Source organism: Triticum urartu, chromosome 5 (assembly GCF_003073215.2).
Source record: "Triticum urartu cultivar G1812 chromosome 5, Tu2.1, whole genome shotgun sequence".
NCBI lineage: Eukaryota > Viridiplantae > Streptophyta > Magnoliopsida > Poales > Poaceae > Triticum > Triticum urartu.
The window spans coordinates 524,288,963-524,301,057 of NC_053026.1; the positions used below are offsets into that span (position 1 = coordinate 524,288,963).

The 12,095-nt window shown below is 48.4% G+C and overlaps 1 pseudogene; it reads right to left on the minus strand.

The window, feature by feature from the left end:
- Positions 1 to 7,918, minus strand: part of LOC125510347 — an 11,977-nt pseudogene extending 4,059 nt beyond the window's left edge.
- Positions 7,919 to 12,095: the final 4,177 nt, after the last annotated feature.

Consider the following 12,095-nt stretch of genomic DNA (forward strand, 5'->3'; position numbering starts at 1 on the left):
GTTTCACCAGACTTGTCCTCAGACAACATCAACAATCCATCAAATAAATCCTTCCCAGGGAAGAGCCAGTGCAATTGCTGTCCATCCACTGTGACATAATGCTCACTCAAACATTGTTGAATTCTCTGTAAGCTCAAGGTTGCTCGATCTAAAGAGGACATTGCTTCTTTGCCCCCCACATACTGTATTGTCTTCCCGTCATTGATAAATTCCCCATTGAAATGAAAACGGACAGCAATACAATCTGCTGGATCCATAACCTATGATTACAAAAAAATAAATGAGATAAAATCACTTTGTTGCAGAGGACCCAAATCATCCCTAAGTGAGCCTTATGAACTATTTTGTGAAAGACGAAGAAGATGGCAGAAGTGGGCGGGGGAATATTGCTCACCTAATTCTTCGCGTCCTCAACCTCGTGTCCGAGCACTGGAAGAACTTGGCAAGCTATGGCGGCGACGATACTTCACCATCGAGATCAGTCTAGGGGCTGCGGGCTCTGCTTGGAGTTGGGGTAGGAGCTCTGCCCGTGGAGGGGATAACTGGAGGAGGCGGCGACAGCTTTAGATCGGCCGGTGGCGGGAGCAACTCAGGCGGCGGTGAGGAGAGACCGGGGCGGCGGCGCTGGTCTCCTCGGGAGAGATCAGGGCGGCGGCGCTGGTCTCCTCGGGAGAGACCGGGGCGGCGGTGGGGGGGAGAGGGGCGGCGGTGGGGAGAGATCGGGGCGCCGGTGGGGAGAGATCAGGGCGGCGGCGTTGGTTTCCTCAGCACCAGGCGGCGGTGGGGAAATCTGAGAGAGAGATCGAACGAGAGAAAGGGGGTGCTCGGGCTGTGTAGGTTAAGTCAGATGTGGCATGCTGACTGGACGAGTTAACCTGGTTAACATGTGCTGACTGGACCAAAACCAGGGTCAAGGCGAGACAGGGGGGTAATTCGTCTGGTTTTGATAGTTGGAGGGTGCAACTTAGACGGTATAATAGATGAGGGGTGTATATTAGACCGACCAAAGAGTTGAAGGTTGATATATGCACTTCTCTCGACATAAGCCGAGTCATGGAAGCCAAGTGTTACACTCAGCGTATAGTTAGCCAGGTAAATTTTTGGACCTTAGCCAAGTATATTGTGTACTCTGCTTCAACTGTTATTCATGTAGTGAATTTTGTATGTTTTACAAAATCACGTTACTATTTTGTGAGCCGTACAATTTGCAATGGCATTAGGTACATCAAAAGCTGAAGACTTCCAAAATTATTTCATCGTCCCTCTATCTCAGTAAGAGTAAAACTATTGACGGAAGTTTGAATATCTTGTCTTATTTGATCCACTTCAGTACTTCGTCGCGAAAAGTAGGCGGGGCGATTGGGGGATGTAAGTGTGTTGCTTCCATTCTCTAGGACGAACACAACAGATGACATGAGTGGCCTGTCGTCTGGGTTATCCTGCACACACAAGAGTGCTACATGGACGCAAAGCAGAACTTCGTCTGGTGAAGTATCTATGATAGACGAGTCTGGCAGTTCCTCGGTCTTCTCTTCATTCCACTTATTCCATGACTAAAACAAGCAAGAACATCATATCAATATTCATGTTATCTCTAAAAAATGCTTCACAAATTTGACCCATTTTTAGAAATGGAACTTGATAGATGTCTTGTATGTACTCACATGAAGAGCGAGGCTGGAAAATCCCATGGTTTCACAATTGGAATTTCTCCTTATACCAGTTATAACCTCCAATAGTAATACGCCGAAGCTGTAGACATCAGATTTGGTAGAGAAGACACCTTCCATTGCATACTCAGGAGCCATGTAGCCACTGCTCGATCATACCCAAAGAATGGAATTATCTAACGTGATATGAACTTAGTAATATGCATTTTTTAATGAATACTCGCTATGTTCCAACTACGCGTTGAGTATTTTCATTTTGCTGGTTATCACCAAAGATCCTCGCCATACCAAAATCTGCTATCTTGGGTTTCATATATGCATCCAACAAAATATTTCCAGCTTTTAGATCCCTATGAATTATGGTGAACCTTGAGTCTTCGTGAAGATATAGAAGCCCGGCCCCCTTGCAACTCCTTTGATTATATTAAACCGTGTTGTCCAATCCAATAACAATTTTCTTGAGTCATCTAAAAAGAAACAAATGTAAGCAGCAAAAGGTTGAGTTGTGTTAGGAAAATATGTTTGTCATTGGAATATGTACTAAATAGGGTAGCATCTAAGCTCTTGTTAGGCAGATACTCATATATCAAGAGCTTTTCATCTCCTTCACCACAACACCCAAGAAGTCGAACCAAATTTCTATGTTGCAATTTTGCAATTAGAATTACTTCGTTCTTTAATTCTTTTGTTCCTTGTTGAGAATCTCTACTTAGCCTTTTGACTGCGACTTCTTGACCACCCAATAGTCCCTGGAGAAATATAGACTCGAGATTTATGTATGAACAAAACAATTCTCCCAATTTTGAAGGAATAACATGAACTAGATATAGAACAAGCTAACCTTGTAGACTTTGCCAAATCCTCCTTGTCCAATCTTAGATTCTTCGGAGAAATTGTGGGTTGCAAGGACAATTTTTTCTAATCTTACGAATGGAAAATCTTGATCATGAGGAGGGGTTTCTTCCCCAAGTTCATCAGAGGCACTCATACCACCCAATCTTATGTTCTTGTGCATACTCCATTTTTTGTTCTTGCCTGCTCGCACAATGTTATATCATTACCCTTCCAATAAGTAAACCGTAGGCATAAGAAATAAACTGTTATAGCTAATCCCTCAAATTTTTATATCGTTGTTATGCCCTTTTTGATATCAGATAACGAAGAGTAAAACACCATTAAGGCAAGTTGTTACCATGTCAAAATCACACACCGGAGAATACGGGTATGACTTAACAAAGAAAACGGGTCCGTATGTTTGAAAAACACACTTAGAGAGAGAGAGAGAGAGAGAGAGAGAGAGAGAGAGAGAGAGAGACAGAGACGGTAATCTGAGATATTAGTTGCTACTTACTAGTTGCTCCATTATCTGAGATATTGGTATCAGGGCGGTAAACTGCCCATAAATTAAGACACGTCTAAAAGACGTATCTGCTCTAGTTTACATATACATGCGGAATGGGGGATATTTAAAGCTAGGAGTACATTGTGATAGTGGACGATGAATTCCAAGTTTATGTAGTTAAACATGCATTCTCATAAGGCTGTAAAATAAAACATTATGGCAAGGAGATTTAACTAAACATACCTTTGCATTTTAACCATGCAAGAGATATGCATATGAGTATGAGAAGACCACCGCTTAGAACTGGCAGCACAATCCTGAATGCATTGCTCTTTCTCTTTTTACCTGCGCCGTACGTACATAGACCATAAGAAAAGTGCCAGATACAACTATAAGCACGTTAGCAAAGACAAAATCAACAGTAGAAATGACAAAACTAGTACTACTAGTTTGTACCTGCTGCATTTGTATCTGCAAGTCGGAGATAGAGTGTCTCTGCTCCGAGCTCTGCGCCTATCTTTCCGGTGTCAATCAAATCTCCAGCCCACACCAAACACATAGTCGTGTCTCCTCCGGGCCTGCCGCTACTGATGTTGCGATACACATACCCCACGCAGGAGCAGTTGCGGTTGCACTCTGCGACACACTCCTCAGATGTACTTCTACCCCCTCCGACGAGCACAAATTTAGCTGGTGACTTCATCGCCAAGATGCCCAAGTAGCTACCGCTCCACGCGTGCAATAACTCCTTCCGCCGGCACCCTGCCATGAACCTGCCACTAGTCCACTCCTTCGTGTTTGCTGGCTCGAAGCCGTCTAGGCACTTGCAGGTTGGGACTGGCACCGCTGTCTCGTCACAGTAGCCATACGGGCCACAGTAACCCTAGAAATTGCATTCAGTAGGCGGCCACTTCGAAACGACAGTCCACACCGACGACCTGCTACTCCAGATCTCAATCCGAAGCTCACCAGAATAGGTTAGCACTGACCTTGTGGGCGGGGCACCATAGAGGCTATATGTGACGTAGATCTCACCGCCGTTGTCGATGACGGATACATACATGATAAGGCCAATAATGTTCATGGTCACCGCTAATTCTTGCTGGCCTACGCTCTTCACTTGGTACCCCGTCCATGGCGCAGTACGGAACACCAAGTTTCACCATCCCACAAGAATGTTTGGAAGGGTGTGTTTGGGTCGCCACCGTAGGAGAAGCGCCCGAGCGAGGGGTCTCCGGGTCCCTTCCACGATACCAGACGATCGCCAATACCGCCCGTGCTGTATTTTATCCGGATCTTCATCCCTGGGAGGAGCGTGTCTGTGTGGTGGTCGAAGCTCTGCCACACCGTGGAGCCATTTGACAACCGGATGACGAGGTTGCCAGTGTTTAGAAGCACTGCCGTCAGGGTTGTTAGAATTAACCTGAGGCGCTTCATAGATCTACCGAGAATCAAGCAATCACACAAGCACGACACTGAGATTTGTTAACGAGGTTCACCGATATGGCTACATCCCGGGGCCTGACTACGGGCGCTCCTCCCCGTGACACCTTCACAATACCGCACCCCGGCCGCCCGGACGCCGACACACGCCGGCGGCTCCCCCGCGTGCCCGTGCTATTATGTTGGCATAGGTTACATCGTGTGTCTACGCCCGCTATATAAGAGAGGCCTAGGATACAAGTATCCTACTAGGACACAACTCCATATCCTATCTAAACACAATACAACTACAAGTCCAACTGTAACCTACCTTGTACACTATATTCGACACAACTCCAACAAACTCCACCTTGGCGAATATTCTCCACCATCTTGGATTCGTCTATGCGTCAAATTTTCATGTACATTGGACTTGAGATACGACATGAGCACCGCTGCTATTCCCAGACTCCATATGACTCCACCTGCAACTGTAGTCCCTTCTCGTCTTATTCACAGTCAACACTCGAGCAAAATTAAGTTTCTCGTTACTCTACTTTGTGCTCCCAACTTCCGGAGTATCTGTCCAACACCATCACACATCGATCATTGTCTGGGTGAAAGTGAACAACTCACGTATTGGACGCCACAAATAAGAGTTACCTGAACTCAGCATCACCGCTCTTTCTTGCCCATCTGTCTGAAACTTGAAAGAATTTCACCGTCGCCCTGTGTCACCCCGAGTCAAGTTCGCAGTTGTCTCACCCTTCTTCCGGATAGTCTCTGACATGTCCCATCTCTATAGCACTTCGCCTCCTTCTGCCCTGCCATCCGCACTTTGCCATGTGCACTGAACACCACAGAATAACCTGCCATGTACTCTCTCAGCTTTTGACAATTTTAGACTTTCCACCACTTACTCAGATTCTCCACGGTCAACTCTTGTCCATCAACTAGCACCGATAGACCCAGTCACCAACTTGAATCTGGTACTCGTCAACACTGCTTCAGCACCCTTGCACACTTTGTCTAACCACATGTCTGACCACCAGTGCCTTGGCATGTCGCTGTGTCCCGTGCTTACCGCACGCCTCGCCGCTATCACCGCGTCGAGCCTCTGCTGTCCTGGTCGAGTCTCCCGGGTAGCTAGCCCCCACTGTCTCAACTCCCACTGCAGAGAATCATCGATCATCACCGACCGATGCCGAGTATCACGTCTCCATCAGACCACTGGTACCCAGTCCGATCCACGTGTCTCTCGCTATCCCGCTGAAATAAGCTTCGACTCTCCGTTAACTTATGCCGTAGCCCCTCCATCAGCTCAGAGTGAAGTCATCCATCAGACTCCTACTCCACCTTCGACATGACTCCATGGTGGTTGTACGTGCCACCCTCCCAGGCCCTGTCAACTCCAAGCTCTCATGTGCACCGTCTTGAATCAACCCTGCGACATAGTCTGTCGAAGCCGCACAAGCCCTCGGGCCTGCACCACATGTTTCCACGCCCCAGAAGTCGGCCACCATCAGCATCACGCTCTTATGTCATCGTCGCTGAAATCACCGCCGTCTTCTGCTTTGACCGACATCCCCGTCGATCTGTCAGATAGTCCACTCCGACCCAGCCGAAAATATCTAACTGCAACCATGCTCCACCCTGCGTCGTGTCCGCCAGCACATATCCGTGCATTGCTTGACGCCCTATGTATGCATGATCCCGCATGATGCGCTCCAGACTCATGCTTCGAGCCTTATATGCACGTCGCTAACCTCGCCACGCACCACAAACCCTCACGCTATCATCCCAATACACATCATGTGTACAAAGAAATAAAGCCAAAATCCACCACGTAAGCCTTCCTGTACGCACTTAACCGTGAAGATCAAAAGATCAAAAATCTCCAACTCTACCATATGCTCCTGTAGGCTGAAGGTCCATTAGGCTTCCTATCTCTTCCTCCCGATGACTAGCCTTAGCCTGTTACGTAGCTTTCCTTTTTTTCATCCAACAAATCTCTTGCTTTGCCGTTTCCACGTGTCTCTGGACTGCCTCGATTCCTTCGGAACCAACAACACAACGCAGCAACACCATGCCACGTCTTGGTCGGCTTGCACAGCTCCTTGCCCACGATGCCACAACCTGCACAACCGGCCCCAGCGCCTATCACGCTTGCCTGCAGCGCCGCCAGCCCACCAGCCGGCCTTGCTCGTCCTGCTAGCTGGGCCGAAGCAGCCTCATCCGTGCGTTGCATGCCCTGGTGTCTGCCTTGCCTTCGAATCGATCTGGATCGATTGAGACGCCGCCACCCCTGCACGCTTGCACAATTCCGAGACACGCCTTGCTCCGCCCGCTGCCCGGGTTGCATACGCACCTGCATCGCTGCCCTAACATGTCACGCCATGTGTGTGCGATCCGCTGAATCGATCCGCTGCAGCCACCTGATCCGATCCGACCAGCTGCCTCGCCCTGCGCTGCTTGCACGCGTCCCCATCGGATTCAACCGATCTCGCCGAAAGCCTTCGCACAGAACACGCCGCCGGCTGCATGCAAAACACATCTCGCCTAGAGCCACATGTTTCTGATTGCTTCTAATCCGTTGCAGAATTTCCTCGCCGAGCATCGACCGACCGACGTTCAGTAACGATCCTCTCAACGAATTCTGCTCCACCTCTAAATCAACAACCGCAACCTCCGAACAACCTGGCTCATGATACCACTTGTTAGAATTAACCCGAGGCGCTTCATAGATCTACCGAGGATCAAGCAATCACACAAGCATGACACTGAGATTTGTTAACGAGGTTCACCGATATGGCTACATCCCCGGGGCCTGACTACGAGCGCTCCTTCCCGTGACACCTTCACAATACCGCACCCCGGCCGCCCGGACGCCGACACACGCCGGCGGCTCCCCCGCGTGCCCGTGCTATTATGTTGGCATAGGTTACATCGTGTGTCTACGCCCGCTATATAAGAGAGGCCTAGGATACAAGTATCCTACTAGGACACAACTCCATATCCTATCTAAACACAATACAACTACAAGTCCAACTGTAACCTACCTTGTACACTATATTCGACACAACTCCAACAAGGATAGACGGACCCGCCGGCGTAGTGGTCATGTTGGCCGTCGTCCAAAGGACACGACCACTTTTATTACCTTCGGAAATAATGAGGTTGGAGGCGTTGGTGAGGAAAAGCATCGGTGCGGAGGAATTGTTGTTGGTGATTGGGGTTTCACGGTTAGCAACCCACACAACTGTGAGCTTGGGGATGTTGTACTACCATATGCCAAGGTACAGCTAGCTTGTCTGGAGGAGTTGGAGGGGTTGAAGAAGCCCAAGGCGAACATGCCACCGTCAGAGATGATGGTTGTGCCAGGGGAAAGCGCCTTGCCGGGGACAAGGCGGTCATCGGAAGCACTCAACGGCAGGAAGATAATAATCAGGGCCGTGGTGTAGCAGAGGAGAGCTGGCGAATCCATTGATCGGTCACGCCAAAATCGTAATCACTAAGCTGTAAGTCTATAACTATCATGTAACTAGATATAGATCCTGCTAAATGTAGATATCACTGGCGTAGAACCTTGCTGGTCTTACAAAGGACAAAATGCTCGCAGGAACGCAGCATCCACGAATGTCCGACCGCGGAGGCACATGATTGACTAATGCAAAGTTGCCCAGTTTTAGAAGAGTTGGTTTTCCAAGTCGGCATGTGTTGGGATTTATAATTCAGCTGCCCACGTCGGAGTTAGGCTGCCAACATCACTGGCACTGCTAACTACTACTCCCTCCGTTTCTAAATATTTGTTTTTCTAGACATTTCAAATTACTACTACATACGGATGTATGTAGACATATTTTAGAGTGTAGATTTACTCATTTTGCTTCGTATGTAGTCACTTGTTGAAATGCCTAGAAAGACAAGTATTTAGGAACGAAGGGAGTATATAGCTAGATTTGTTTATCATTGTTCTTTAAGTCACCATGATGTCGAGCACATTGTGGGAAGGCAAAATCTGTCTTAGCAAGACACACAGATCTAACTCAAGACTATATAGTGACCAAAACATTCAATTATACTGACCCGGCCTGGACCATATGGCAATGCGGTTGAATCCCAGTATTTCAATTGTTGGGCAAACTGGGTTTACAAGAAACGGCTTGCGGGGGGGGGGGGGGGGGGGGGGGGGGGTTGATTGTTAGAATACAAACAATCACACGAGTACGACACCGAGATTTGTTTCATCGATATGGCTACATCCCCGAGGCCTGACTACGGACGCTCCTCCCCGTGACACCGTCATAAAACCGCACACCGGCCACCCGGGCGCTGGCACACGCCGCCGGCTCCCCCTTGCGTGCCTGTGCTATTATGTTGGCATATGCTACATCGTGTGTCTAGCCCCGCTATATATAAGAGGCCTAGGATATAAGTGTCTTACTAGAACACGACTCCATATCCTATCTAAACACAATACTACTCAGAGTCCAACCGTAACCTACCTTGTACACAATATTCGACACAACTCTAACAAACTCCACCTTGACAAATATTCTCCACCACCTTGAATTCGTCAATGCGTCAAACTTCCATGTACATTGGACTTGAGCTTATCCCGTGAGTACCTCTGCTGCTCCAAAGACTCCATATGACTCCACCTGCAACTTGTAGTTCGTTCTTTTCTTGACCACTGTCAACACTCGAGCAAAATTAAGTTTCATAATACTCTAGTTTGCGCTCCTAACTTCCAGAGTATCCGTCCAACGTTATCACACACTGATCACTGACCTGCATGAAAATGAACAACTCACATATTAGGTGTCACACATACGAGTTACCTGAATTCAACATCACCGCTCCTTTCTTAACCGCCTGTCTAAAACTTGAAGAAATTTCACCGCTGCTTGTAATCATTCCGAGTCAAATTCGCAGTTGTCTCACCACATGTATGACCACCAGAGTCCTGGCCGTCTCCATGTTCATGCATACCGCACGCCTTGCCGCTATTACCGTGTCGAGCCTCCACTGTCCCGGTCGAGTCTCAAGGGTCGCGGACCCACACCACTCAACCCCCACTGTAGAGTACCACCAATCATCACCGACCGATGGCGAGTTTCACGTTTCCATCAGACCACTGGGCTCCAGTCCGAACTGCATGTCACTCGCTTTTCCCCGCTGAATAGGCTTCGATTCTTTGGATCCTTACACCGTAGACCCTCAATCCAGCTTCACCTTCAACATGACTCCATGGTAGATGATCAGTCCGCCCTCGCGCCCCATCGACTTCAAGCTCTCATGTGCACCGTCTTGAATCAACCCCGGTCATAGTCTTGTCGAAGCCACACAAGCCCTCGGGGCCCGCGTCACGTGTTTCCACGCCCAGAAGTCGGTCACCATCAGCATCACGCTCCTATGTCGTCGTCGTCGATCCCACCACCGTCTTCTGTACCAACCGACTCGCGTCGATCCGTCAGACTGCCTAGTCCAACCCAGCCGAACTTGTCCGACTGCAACGACACGCTCCAGACTCCTCAAGCCTTCACCGTAACCAACGCCATCCATACACAAAAGTGTACCAGCAAAGAAAACCCAAAGCACAATCCTTCATAGCCTTCCCGCGTGAACACCAAAGGAGATTAACAAAGCAAGCCCAGCTCCTAATTGACCACACGTACATAGCTGTTGAACGAGCTTCTCTATTTCTTTCATGATAGCATCCCGGTCTTGACTAGTCTTCGTGTCTTTTTTCTTGTCAAACAAATCTCACTATCCATATTCCAGAGCTTCAGCTGTCTCAACACCATGTGTGCACTTACCTTATGCATGGCTGTTCGGCACACCAGCACTTCAAGCCTATTCACGCCTAGCAACCACAACCCATGGCGTACATGGGCCCAGGTCTCCGGACATTACGGCCCAGCCGCTGGCCGCTACTCCGATCGAGCAGTCGCTCGTGCCGCTGTTTGCCCAACCACCGCTTGCACGCGTCTCACGCCGAGCCACGCCCACCGCTGAGGTTGTACACATCTATATTCGTCACACGCTTCCAAGACTTTCGCCAAACTCGCCGAGATCAGTCTGGATCACTGCCTGCTGATAGCTGAAACAATCCGCCGCCGACTTGAATCCCTTGTATTGTCGCTTCCTATCTCCCGAGTCCCGACTCTCCGTCTGCTTTCGCCAGCTCTATTGTCGGGTGCGAAGCCATTGATAATCACGATCCAACGCAACACTTAGATTCATCCTCCAGACCAACGAGTCTGCCTCCTAACCTAGCTCTGATACCACTTGTTCGAACAAATCCGAGGCATACCGTCAATCATCCGAGGACCAAACAATCACACGAGTATGACACCGAGATTTGTTAACAAGGTTCACCGATATGGCTACATCCCCGAGGCCTGACTACGGGCGCTCCTTTCTGTGACACCGTCACAATACCGCACACCGGCCACCCGGGCGCCGGCACACGCCGCCGGCTCCCCCTTGCCTGTCTGTGCTATTATGTTGGCATAAGTTACATCGTGTGTCCAGCCCCGCTATATATGAGAGGCCTAGGATACAGGTGTCCTACTAGGACACAATTTCATATCCTATCTAAACACAATACTACTCAGAGTCCAACTGTAACCAACCTTGTACACGATATTCGACACAACTCTAACAATGATGATGGTTCCACTAGAGATTGGCTTGCCAGGGACAAGCCAGTCGTAGGGCATGTTCAATGGCCAATCAATCTCTAGCCAGTAGGCTATTGATGCCGCACCATGATTAGCTTGCATCGAGCCTTGGGTCACAAGCAAAAAAAATAAAAATGCTCTGACGACTTGTTCCAGCATCTATCCACATGTCGAATAAGATGATTTAATGATGCAAAGATTTTTGGAGTTATATGTGGTAGATTAACATGGAGTGGTTAAGTTTGCGTTGGATGGAGTCGACATCTCAGCTGTTCAAGTCGGAGTTGGGATGCCATCGTCACTTGCTTACCAGTCAGGCTAGCGACTGAAATATTAAGCGATACCGGCCCGGCTGCTATGGGCTATGGCCCCGATGCGTTGGATCTTGCTAGAAATAAAATCATTTTCTTAAATTGCAAACTGTGATATGTATACCCTCTAAATCTAGCTAGTACTTAAACGAGTAAGAGGAATTTGATCTTTAAACCCAGCTTTGGTGTGGCCTTGACGATTTGCTCTCTCTATCATTGTATCTGCTTTTTGGACAGTGTGCTGGCGTATTGGGAGATGGAAACATATGCAGTCCTCTCTGTATGTGATCTTGTTGGCCGACAACTATAGTTGATTTTCTGCTTCTGGCACGAGGATGTGACCGAGAGTTGACACGCCAGAGTGGCAGGTAAACTTACCACGCCAAAACCAAAGTGAACCTCTAATCAATGATCAAAATCTGTCATGTTAAGTGCGTGTTTGCGATGAAGATTTGTGCTCGCGATCTTCGAATTTCCGTAGAAGCATCAATCTACTGTGGTTTAACAATTGTAGTTAATCTGTGTACATCACCATTTTATTACTGTGTCCCCTTTGTGAATTCGAATGAAGTGTTCGAACCAGGCTTTGTGTTACCTTTTCAGAGTTGCTTCTGATGATCAGATGGAAATTCACTGGATGTTCATTCTGAATGGCTCGCAGACT